This window comes from Pogona vitticeps, chromosome 1, assembly GCF_051106095.1.
Source record: "Pogona vitticeps strain Pit_001003342236 chromosome 1, PviZW2.1, whole genome shotgun sequence".
Lineage (NCBI taxonomy): Eukaryota > Metazoa > Chordata > Lepidosauria > Squamata > Agamidae > Pogona > Pogona vitticeps.
Window position 1 is genome coordinate 229294911 of NC_135783.1, and position 12670 is coordinate 229307580.

A 12670-nucleotide genomic window follows, 5' to 3' on the forward strand; every position below is an offset into this window, starting at 1 on the left:
CAATCAGGGTGTTTTGTTTTTTGCTTAAAGAAAAAAGCCCACAGAATCTGCTTCAAAAAAAAAAAAAAAAAAAAAAACACCAAACAAACACGAAAAACACCTTTTGCAGATGTGAAGGAAATCAGGTCCACCATTCCAGATCAATCATCAACAAGCCATAAAATAAAGGGGACCCTAAACAGGGCTGGATTCCCAGTGTGTGTAATGGATAGAGTTATGGACTAGGGCTCTGGAGAAAAGGGTTCAATTCCCCACTCAGCCATGGAAACTGAGTGGGAGAGTAGAACTGGTAAAATCACTTTTTAAATATCTCACTTACTTCGAAAGCCCTATGAGGGTCACTATAAGTTGGTTTTGACTTGAAGGCGTAGCACACACATACACCTACACACACACCTGGGCTATCAGTAAGCATGTACTGTACCTCAAGTATTTCCAGTGGCCAGTGAGGTAAGAGGCTGATGACATATCTGGTAAGTCACCGAGTATTCCGAAGTAACAGAGACTGCATTCACTGAGGAACTGGAATAGTAGTGATGTTAGAAAGCTGTCATTGTATATTATTTCTGTCTTTGTTTCCCATGGTTGTGCTTGGAAATATTAGGGATGTGGTGATAGTTTTGCTTTGTTCTTTCAGAATGTCCTAGCAGCATTTGCACTGCCTAAGTAAATAAAGTAAAAAAAGAAAAATACAGGAAAAAGTCTCAGGTTACTTCAGCATCATGACTTTCTTCAGCACATGAAATAAAACTAGAAAGAAATTACATAAACATTCCAGAAACCACATTTGGTCACATTTTTCATTGGCATTTTTACTAATGCACACATGGAAATACATTTTTCACATTCACTAAAGTGTGTGTGGACATCTTTCTAATGTGCTCATTTTTAGTTGTGCACATTTCTCAAATATCCGCATGGTTTTGTAGAGATTTTTCTTCACAAGAATGCACTGCAATCTTTAGAGATATATAGATTTCCAATGCAATTTGACCTGTTGCTGAGCTTTGAAGGTACAAAATGGATAATTTTTTTATAGGGAAAGGAGAATTTGATGGATTTTTTTTCCTACCCCTAACCCTAAATGGCACTTCAGATTTTGCAGTGGTTCAGTGGTAGCTTAGAATTGCTCAAGCCTTTCTCCTAGGGAGCCACCAGTCTTGCAGTAAAAGTGTGCATATATTGCTGCCTCTGATTTCAAAGAGAGCTCCAGCTCTCTGCTCTGTTCTCTTTCCATCTCTACAATCTGTTAAAGTCTATTGTTGAAGGCAGTCATGCTTGTCAGTTTGCTGTTTGATTTCTTTGCAACTGCAAGTAAAGAAAATGGTTTTTATTCTTTCTACTATTAATATCTCAGAGTAAGTTATTGAGACTGTAAGTGCCAGTTAATGTGAAAAAGGGTGGTCTATTCTGGGGAATATGAAACTATTCTGCTCCGCGAATCCCTGTATTTCTGCTGTGTAGTTCAATTAAACCAAAAATCCAAAACTTTGCAACAGAAAAGGCATTTTCTGGGCTAAACAAATCATGACTGGCTACAGAAGCATATTCCTGTAGTAATATCCCCACCCCCGGAGACTTCTGGCAGAACGTTTGCCTGTTAAGAGACTTAGTATTTTAGAGTTTTTAGGTGTGGCCCAGCAAAATTTGGAGAAGGACCAAAATGGCTTCTGGACCTACTGAGTAGTCCCACTCTTAATATGGGGATTTGTAAAAGAACTGGAGGAGCTTTTCAATTTATCAAAAATTATCCTCACAAGATTCCCCTTCTCCTCCTTACATCTATATTATTATCAGCAGTTAGTGCTGAATCAGTATCAAGGCAGAATACAGTGGGCGTTGCCTCCACAGCTCTGCAAAAATATTTTCACACAGCCAACAAAAGATGTCAAAGCAATGCTATTAAGATGAGATGGGAGAAATGTAGATCTGTAAGCTAGTCAGAGAGGCTTCAAAGATCAAGGTATGTGATACAAATTTCCTATTGAGGAAGAGAGTGTTGGGTTCCAATATATTAGGGTTTTTTTGAGTCAGAAACCTGCTACCATTGATAGAAAAGTTTATAGGAGGTTTTTCCTCCCCTTTATAATATATCACCACATGAGTGCATGTTATTCTTTGTAAAGTTATAAAAATGTATGGCGAGAAATATGGTTTATGGAATTTTAGTTTCCTGTTGCTTCTTTCTAGTTTATTCTATAAGGCTCTGATACTGAAGAAACCTGCAACTGCTGGAGGCATTGCCCTAAGTGTATAAATGATTGCATTCACTAAGTTACTTCTGTATGGTGCACTTGTAGAAGTTTCACTGTTCCAGGATATCAGACTGGTATCATGTTATTGTTGCTGCCTGGTTCTGAATTTGATTTGCTTAGCTTGTCAATGCCAAAATGAACAAGCTGATCAAAAGTATGGTAAAAAAAAGTTTTTTAGGACTACAGGAATATATCTAGCTCCTGCCATGCACTAACTAAAATAAATTGGCTAGAATGTTGAAAAAAAAAACTATCCCTTTCACAGACAATCTGATCTAATTTTGTGACTGTTCCTTTCTCTCACACGAACACATACAGAGAGGAAATGCAAAGAATCACCTGAGATCCAAGTAGATGCAGGTGCCTTTGGACAGGTAGGAAAAGAGAAATAGCAGGGGGCCATAAACCAACTGAGCTGGCAGGGTATATGGTGAGGGGGTGGAGGAAGAAGGGCACTATCACACACAGCAGCATGCAGAGATATGCCAGCTAGATGATGTGAGGGAGGGATTATGAAGGTCTTTAAAAGGCTTCTCCTCTCTTCCCTCTCTTCGCAAAAGCCATCATCCTGCAATTTAAGTTGTGTTTCAGTCAAAAAGGAATTTCATGCCTGCCAAAATGGCTTGCTTCCATTGGTATGCTCCTGCCCTGCTACACTGTGAACCTGGACAGAAGAGTGTTTATTGATGGAGGCCGTGGCAGGTTAGATACAGAAAAACAAGGCAGAAAATTCTAAAGCAGTTGGGGAGTTCTGTAGAAGCCAGGAGTCTCTCTCGACCCTAGGATCTTAGTTATGTCATTTTTGTTGCTGTCCACTTTTTTTAAGGGGGAGGAGAAGTGAAACCTGTGTTAACTATTCACTATCTCTTTCACTCACTCATTCACAGATCCATCTGTTAGGACAACCTTCATGGGGTTGCGTTCTCTGGCTCCCATCAGTTTCACAAACATATCTGGTGAGGACTTGAGAGAAACGGTTTTCTGTGGATGCTCCTAGGGCAGACCTGGACAAAGTGTGGCCTGTCCAGCCCGCCCATCGCTGCTGAGTGAGCCAGAGCCCCAGCTCCGGTCACTCAGCAGGGCAGTAAGCAAACTTGCGAGATCCGACGCTGGGATCTCGCGAGTTTTGACTGTTACTCTTGAGCTGCAGGATGTGGAGCCTGCGGCTCAAGAGGCTGGAAGCGATCTTTGCGCAGGCAATGTGATGATGCATCACATCACCTGTGCGGGATAGAAGACAGATGGAGAGGAAGGCCGCGGCAGAACGGAGGACAGGTGAGTTAGCTCAGTGTCAATCCCCCCCCTTTGCAGGGAACGAATTGCAACACTCAAATAGTTAATTCCCTAAAACAGTTCAGATTTTTCATGTGGCCCCCTATAGAAATTAATTGCCCACCCCTGTCCTAGGGTTATGGAGCTCCCTTCTTCCAAACACACAGCTGGCCCCTTTCTTCCCTCCCTTCCCCTGGCAGCTGACAACAACTTCTCTTTCTCCTTCTTGTAGTTACTAGTGAAGCGGAGTCAAAGGCCCTATTGTCACCACAGGACCTGTGAAGAGAGACAGAGAGAGGAAGGGGGAAGAGAAAAGGAAAACCATTGAAAACTTACCTTGTCGGAGGTAATTAAATAAATGTAAGTAAATAAAATAGGTCTAGTACTAGGGCTAGCTCACATACAGTCGTAAAGTAGCTACTTTGAATATTTCTCAGTTAGATTTTTGTAGATCTGGTGTGTAACTAAGTGACAATGTTTAAATATATTGTGACCCTAGTTTATCCAGTGAATTATATCTCATTTCTTTATTCCTGGGTGTGGTACAACTGTTGTTTAAGAGGCACATAGCCTCTAATTCAGTAAGCAGCATATTCACTGCACAATATTTGTCTCTAATAGCTGGAGGAGAAAAAAACTAATAAGGGCATTAGTGGAGAGCTAGAGGTGAAAAGTCAATGACCAGTGGGCGCCTCTGTACGCAGGGTGACACTGTCTCCTATTATAAATGGATGCTCCTAACGCTTGCTCAGTAAAGCTTGCAGTCATACAGAAATCTTTTTTGGATGAGCTCAAGAGTACAATGAGCAACTTTCCTCACCAGTATGTGCAGTACATTCTCATTAATTTATATGCACTGATTTTCCACTGAGGTGTAACTTCAGCTTATTAATTCCTCAAGGAGGTTCTGCTTCCAATAAGGATAGCGCAGAATGCACAAGTTTTCCTGAGACACACATAATGAGGGAAAAGCGTAGAAATGTGTGTGTGTGTGCGTGAGTGCATGTGCGTGCGTGTGATCTATGTAGTGCAGCCCAATTTTTGTATAACACACACAAGGATAAATGAATCTCAAATACACTCATAAAATAGTAAACGAAGTAATAATAATAATAAAAAAAATAAGAGCAGAAGAATCAATAAAACAGCAAAAAACACTACCTTAAGGGCAGCAAGAGTGGTCAAACTGTAAGGCATATTTGATATATTCATTAGAGGGTGCTAGTAAAAGCTTCTTTAAAGAGCATAATATTAAGCAATCTCTTGAAGGTAAAGAGCGAGGGGGCCAGGCACAGCTTAACCTGGAGCTCATTCCAGAGGGCTAGAGCCACTGCTGAGAAAGCAGAATTTCTGGTGGATACCCCTTTTTTTTTACCTCCTTCACTGCGGTCACCTGTAGGAGCATCAACTGTGAGTGGCACGGATAGATATTTTTGGGCAAAGGCACTCTGATAAGTAATGAGGGCCCAAACTGTGAAGGGCTTTAGAAGTAAGAAGCAGAACCTTGAACCTGGCCCAGAACCCCATGGGTAGCCGATGCAGGTAAGCCAGGACCAGGGGAGTGTGGTTAAACTTGTTCACATTTGACACCAACCTGGCAGCTGTGTTCCAGATTCTCTAAAGTTTTCCGGTCAGCCTTAAGGGAAGCCCACCCTAGAGAGTGTTACAGTAGTCAAGCTTAGAGATCGCCAGCATCAAGGTTTGCAGGCCCCTCTCGTAGTGGCTTACTTGCTGCACAGAAGTGTAGTGTTTTTTGTCAGCTTGGAATTGGGGCCAAATACATGTAAGTGATACTGTACAATGTATTTAGCCTGGTGTGTTAACAACTGTGCAAACCAAGAATCTGCTTTCAAAAGAGCAACTCAGAGAGACCCCATGAACCCCAATGCCTATATCATAGAGGTAGCCACCTTGAATGCCTCTGTTTGGAGAGAAAGGAGGAAAAGATGAGGCATAAATCCAATAAATAAACATTATAATATATAATATTACAAATCTATAATATAAATGTTATAAATATAAGTATAAAATATAGTATTATAAATATATAATATCATAAATCCAATATATAAACATCATATTTATTTATTTATTTATTTATTTATTTATTTATTTATTATGCCACCCATCTATCCAAAGGCCACTCTGGGAAGTTTAAAACTTTAGTCAGTAAACAATAAGCAAAGCACCAAACCTACACAATAAACCAAAGCATCAGTATTAATTGAAAACAAACACACAAATACTCGTATACTAGAACATAATAACATACGTAAGATATTTGAAAATTTAAACATTTAAAATGGTAGCATTGTGATCTTAATGGCTAGTAGTTTCATTGGTTTCTAGTGATGGAATGGGATAAAAGGCTTGTAGAAATAGCCAGTTTTTTTTTTTTAAAGTGAAGGGGCCAGGTGGACAGCAGGAGGGAATTGATTCCAAAGTTGAGGAACAACCACCCTAGTTCCTAGTTTTCTCTCTCTGGGCTTCTCTTGCGGTCAGCCTTCTCAGACGTCCAGCCTGGGATGAGCGAGTATAAATGTTATATAACCCTAAATAATTTTAGACCCATTGCCACTATCCCCTTCATAGGTAAGGTTATAAAGGGAGTGGTGGCAGATCTCCAGATGTACTTAGAGGAGGAGAATCGCCTTGATCCTTTCCACTCCATGCTCAGACAGTGCCATGGTACCAAGACAGTACTGGATGCAAAACAAGATTACTTTTTTAGGGAAGCTGGTGCTCCTGGATCTCTTTGACCATGATATCCTCTTGGACAGACTGTCAGGTGTGGGAATTGGGGAGTTGATGGTTAGCTCGCTACATTTCTCGATGATCAAGTCCAGGAAGTGCAGCTTGGGGAGGAATTGTTGACACCCTGGATCCTTAATGGATGTCCCAGGGGTCATCAGACTTCCCAGGGCTATTTAATAATAGCAGGGGCCATCCTGAGATTTGGAGTGAAATGCCATCAGTATGCTGATGACACACAACTCTGCCTCTCCTTTATCTGCAAGTTGATGCTGTATAGGTGCTTGAATCTGGGTACTTTCCTGGACCCAACTCTCTCATGCGACACCCAGATTGCAGCCATGTTTAATGAACCAAGGCTAATCACCCAGCTCTGCTTCTGTGTGGATGTGGGGGCCCTGAAGATGAACCAGAGCTTCCATTGTTAGCATTTCATGATCTATTTCAGTGCAATCAAAGTTACGGTGAATCCTCCTTTCCCTTGATCGTTGAAGCAAAACCACTGTGACTTTATGACATCGGAGGCAGATTTTTTCCCACTCTATAAAAGTTAATATTTGATTGTTATCTTGCCTAACTATTATATTAGGCAAGATAACAAGAATATTAGTTCTGCAGACATGGAATGGTCTCACCTAGGCATGAGATTTAAAAAAATTTTGGACTACAGATCCCACAATTCTCCATTCGTGGGAGTTTTGCCTAACAGACCCACACCTACAGATACCTAAATGTGGTTCATCTGGAGAAAAGGCCTAGCTAGGAAGTCTTTGTGGCCTAACATAGGCCTTGCTCCACCCTAGCTTCCTGTTCAGAAAGGAAGCTCCTGGTTAGCAGTGGGGCAGCTTCCTTTCTGCACAGGAAAATAGAGCTAGACCTACGCTAGGCCACAACATCTTCCCAGCTAGCCTTTTCTTCCAGCAAAACCCATTTAGGAGTGGACCTGTCAGGAGGAACTCTCAGAATGGAGAATTATGGGGTTTGTAGTTCAAACATCAAAAAAAAAATCCCATTGATGGCATAATTCTGGGGCTTTTTTTGAGGGTTTACATATGTATTCACATGTGTTTGCTTTTTTTTTTTTGCATTTATTATTGTACTTTTGGCAGGAACTGAAATGTGCACTGGACTGTGGTTACTGTGATCTATATTGCTTGAGAGGGTATTCTTCATTCAACGTTTAACATGCCACTTAAATTTAATATACAGACACTATGATGTGGGTCTGTAGGCAAAACTAGGTGTGGGTCTGTTAGGCAAAACTCCCACGAATGGAGAAGACCTTGATGTTAGGAAAGTGTGACGGCAAGAGGAGAAGGGGACGACCGAGGATGAGATGGCTGGACAGTGTCTGCGAAGCAACCAACATGAATTTGACACAACTCCGGGAGGCAGTGGAAGATAGGAGGGCCTGGTGTGCTCTGGTCCATGGGATCACGAAGAGTCGGACACGACTAAACGATGACGACGATGATGTGGGTAGATCTCTTACAAAGTACATTTAGAAAACATTGTGTATATTGTGTATATGTAAGTAATCTTACATATCAATACAACCATGATAATAAGAGGTCCTTGCCAGTCACTGAAATACTTTTGGGTCAGAATATGCAGCTGCTCCCATACCGTGCTGAAATTTTACGAACTGGAAATATGTAGAAGCAGTTATAGCTGTTCCCATAATATTTATGTGTTTATTTAAACAGCATCAAAGAGAAGAATGAATTGTAGGTAGCAACCCATAGATGTTTACATCCAACCCACTGTCATCGTACAATTTATGGGAGTCCTCACAATGATAGAGTTGAAACATTGACTGGTTGAGGTATGTTTATTATGTTATTTTTAACCACCACCATCATAAATGTGCTCTCAAGTCAATTCTGATTTATGGTGACCCTTTTAAAGAGTTTTCTAGGTAAAGAGTACTCAGACATGTTTTACCCCTCCTTCGTTTTGGCAGCATCCTGGGATTATGCAGCTTGCCCAAGGCCACACAGGCTGGCTCTTTTCCCAAGAGATACAGTGGGGAGTCAAATTCCCAACTTCTGGCTCCGCAGCCAGAAACCGAACTCATTGAGCTATCCAGACTGTTTACCTGTAGGCTACAGACAGCAAACACAGTCTAAATGTTAAGCCAATGTTTCTTTCCTCAGCAAAGTGGTGGAGAGGGTGGTGGCTGACCAGCTCCAGGCCCTTTTGGATGAAACCAATGCCCTGGATCCATTTCAGTGGGGCTTCAGGCCATGCCACAGTATGGAAATGGCACTGTTTGCACTGTTTGATGACCTGCTGAAGGAGGCAGACAGGGGCAAAACGACTCTGTTGGTCCTTCTTGATATTTCAGCCACCTTCGATACCGTTGATACTGGGGAGGCTCTCCGAGCTGGCAGTCGGTGGTCTATTGCTAGCCTGGCTCCGATCCTTCTTGGAGGACCATCCCCAGAGAGTACAGCATGGGGAGAGTGAATCTGCTCCGTGGAATCTTAATTGTGGGGTTCTGCAGGGCTCGATTATCTCCCCAATGCTGTTTAATATCTATAGGAGGCTGCTGGGTCAGGTCATCAGGGGTGTGGAGCTTCGTGTCATCAGTACGCTGATGACACCCAGCTCTACATCTCCTTTTCTCCAACAAGAGTGGATGCTGTTTCGTCCCTTTAGCGCTGTCTGGAGGCCGTACTGAGGTGGATGAAGGTGAATAGTATGAGGCTGAATCCAGACAAAACAAAGATCCTGAGGGTGGGTGGCCCTGATGTCAGTGGTTTGGGGAACTCTCTCTCTTTTGGGGGGGGTGACTCTCACCACAAAGAATTTGGTTCACAGTCTGGGGGCCCATCTTGAACCGGTGCTCACCATGGAGACCCAGGTAGTGTCAGTGGTCCGTATTGCCTATTTTCATCTCCGGCAGATTGTCCAGCTGCATCCGTGTCTTGATGTTGGGGAACTCACCACTCTGGTCCATGTGCTTGTAGTCTCGAGATTAGACTACGGTAATGCACTCTATGTGGGGCTACCTTTGAGATTGATGCAGAAGCTTCAAATGGTGCAGAATGTGGCAGCCAGACTTCTTACTGGAGTGAGAAAACACCAACATACCTCTGGTTGTCCTGGATTGGCTGCCCGCTTGTTTCCGCATTGATTTCAAAGTACTAATGATGACATATAAAGCCCTAAACGGTTTAGGACCCCAATATCTGGTGGAACACCTCCTCCCACCTAGCTCTACCCTAATCACTCGTTCTAGCCAGGATGGGTGGCTGAGGGGCCTAACACCAAGGGAGACCCAAAGCGAAAGAACAAGAAAGTGGGCCTTCTCTGCAGTGGCCCCTTGCTTCTGGAACAATCTCCCCCCTGCCTTGAAATTTGTCTGGCTCCATTGCTGCGTGTTTTTAGGAGCCAACTCAAGACCTGGCACTTTAGGCAGACCTTCCCTCCTGTCAATACTTAATTTATTGTTATTCTATGGTTTAAATGTTGTTGTTTATTTTATTATTCTTGTATATTGTTAGCTACCCAGAGTAGACTTTGGTCTAGATGGGTGGGATATAAGTAAAATAAAACAAACAAACAAACAAACAAACAAATGAATAAGTAAATCAAAAGATTTTAAGATTTTGTGGTGACCATTAGAAATGTTCTAAAAATCTGGCTGCTTTTGAAAAGGCACTGTATGAAGAAAGCCACATGAAGGAACCATGTACTGTATTATTCCACCCATTTCATATTAAAATAAATGTGTTAGCATTTTAAGTTTGTTCTAGATATTTTCATCCTTCTCATGAAACTGCCAAGCACCCTAAAGTGACATGAATGCAATGAATAGAATCAATAAAATCTGTTACAATCCATCAAGCATTATAAAACAATAAATGGAAAGCAGCTGATCACAACAATAAAGATACAGGTTTAAAATTCAGGATAGGGCAAATAAATTTTAAATAAAAATAAAATAAAATAATGCTCAATTAGAATGCCTGGGCAACTTGGAAAAGTTTCATCTGAAGCTACCTCCAGTATTACAGGAATGAACTTCTGTTTGCAAAAAAAAGGATTTCCCCTCCTTCACCAGCACCCTGCAATCCACCAACTACCCCTCAATCTGCTGTGGAATAAAGTGTTTCCTATTGCTCTTTCCTAATGGATAGTTAGATAAGCTCTGGTGTTCAAAAGAAAACAGAGGCAGTGTCAGATGTGTCTCTTTTCATAGGGAGTTCAGTAAAATGGTGCTTCAAATGAAAGGGTCATGCTGATAGTTACCAACTTCCGTAGTTACCAACTCTTTATGTACGTGGAGGGATATCACTATGAGGACGCATCAGATCCAGATCTTGATAGGCAGGCAGGGTCATATAGCGGAATTCTGCCCTTGAATGATGTTTTTATATTGGCTTGATTCTTAGATGTTGAACAGCCTAGATGTCAAAACATGGCCCTTTGCAGAGAAGTTGTGACCCTTGTGAATTCCCCCTTTTCTTTGTCCACTCTACAGTTCTAATTAGTTCTTTTGTTATGGAGATATTTAAACCTCTACCTTACTTATTCAGGCTAGGAAAGAATAGCCGGTGACTAGTTTCTATGGAAACCAATACCAATTCTGGATCAAAAGTTTTATATTGACTATTATTCTTTATTCAGAAACAATTGCATGTGAGGAAATTAATGCTTGCACTCACTGTGGTTTCTTTTCTTCTTCTTTTTTTTAGATGACTGCATTCCAACCTCCCCCAACCCCAAACTTTCCTTGTTTCCTAGATAAAGACACTTTCCCCCAACTTCCACATAATCTGTAAATTCCAAGATCAAACAGAAAGTATATGTATTGTTTTAAAAGCACTGAAACAAAACATTCTGTTCATCCTTGACTTTCCTTAGGGACAACATTTGCAGCAATCTGTTGGTCCAAAAGTATCCTTTTCACTGGCGGTTTTGCAAGCATTGTGGCTTCTTTGCCACTGGGAAAGAGGTTATGTTTCTAATTACCCCCAAAGTGCTTAATGGCATTCTTACCAGTCACAATTTTCATCATACCACTTTGTTTCAGGAAAAGGGATGGGTAGAACTATGGTTATGGAACCAGATGTGTGGCATCTCTTGGAATCATTTCCCCTTATAATTCCCCTTCCACGAACTCAATCAATTGTGGAATTCTGTCAGTTAAGAATCACTCAAAAACTAATGGAAGACCTTCCTATACATTCCTCATCCAACATGAATAGCTCAAAATCTCTTTTGCTCTATCGACTTCTTTTTGACAACTCATGGCAATTCCACAATGATATTTTAAAAATCAAGCAAAACCAGAACATAAGAATAGCTAGAGTTCTTGTATATTCACATTAGCTGAGACTGCACAAATTTCTAGAGACTTTTAAGTCCCAGGGACCTTGAAGAACCAGATGATGGTGTGAACAATGTTTACCCTTATTGGAGATGGGGTTCACCTTGAGGTGAACTTTATTCGTCTTGCATCCAACATTTGGTAATAGAATATCGGGTTGTGAAAAAGGTCTGCACATGTTATGTGTTCAACATGCAAAGCACACAGTATGCAGTCAATTTGCAGTTGTATAACTCTGCAAGGACCCCTTCTTTTAAAGCAAGAGAGGGGCCTCCAGCCAATGGATCTAATGTGAATCATGCAGAATCTAGGCCTGGTCCATATGGAGAATCTGGGCTGTGGGCTGAGTAGCAGGAGTACACAGACACAAAATGGCCAGTTTAGGTGTGACAGCACCTGGCAAGTCCCCTGAGGAAACAAGTTGTTTCTCAAGGATATAAGCTTAATTTTTGTTCTTTTGAGGCCTAGTGGCCCCTCCTGAGATCCACACCTTTGCACAAGTAGAACATCTTAAAAGGACAGGACTTTGGCCTGGAGTCTAATGCTTTATCTTTTCATCTCAGTCCTGGATTAATTTATTCTTATTTATTTAAACATTTATAGCTCCCCTATATCACTAGATCTCAAGACAGGTTACAAAGCTATATTAAACAATTTAAAACAAAAAAAATATTTAAAACAGTTTAAAACCAAACAACACAGGGTAAAAACATTAAGACTAACTACAGTGGGGTCTTGACTTGAGAACTTAATCCGTATTGGAAGGCGGTTCTCAAGTCAAAAAGTCTGTAAGTCAAGTCTCCATTGACCTACAGTGCATTGAAAACCGATTAATCCCATAACAGGCTGTTTTTGTTCTATTTTGGTTTTTTTCTGGTCTGTAAGTCAAATCTCAGTCTGCAAGTCAAACCTAAATTTTGCGGCCAGAGAAGTCTGTAACTCAAAAAGTCTGTAAGTCAAGCCATCTGTAAGTCAAGGGTCCACTGTATTGCACTAAAATCTGTGCACTCTAATAGATGAATATTTCTTGACTTTGCACCAAAATGATGTCAAT

At 41.2% G+C, this 12670-nt stretch overlaps 1 long non-coding RNA gene across 1 annotated transcript; it reads left to right on the top strand.

The window, feature by feature from the left end:
• The first annotated feature begins 3577 nt into the window (after positions 1–3577).
• Positions 3578–12286, top strand: LOC144583467 (uncharacterized). Its single transcript, XR_013537240.1, has 4 exons — positions 3578–7257; positions 7388–7440; positions 7985–8103; positions 10982–12286. It is a non-coding gene; the product is annotated as an uncharacterized LOC144583467 (long non-coding RNA).
• The last annotated feature ends 384 nt before the right edge of the window (positions 12287–12670 follow it).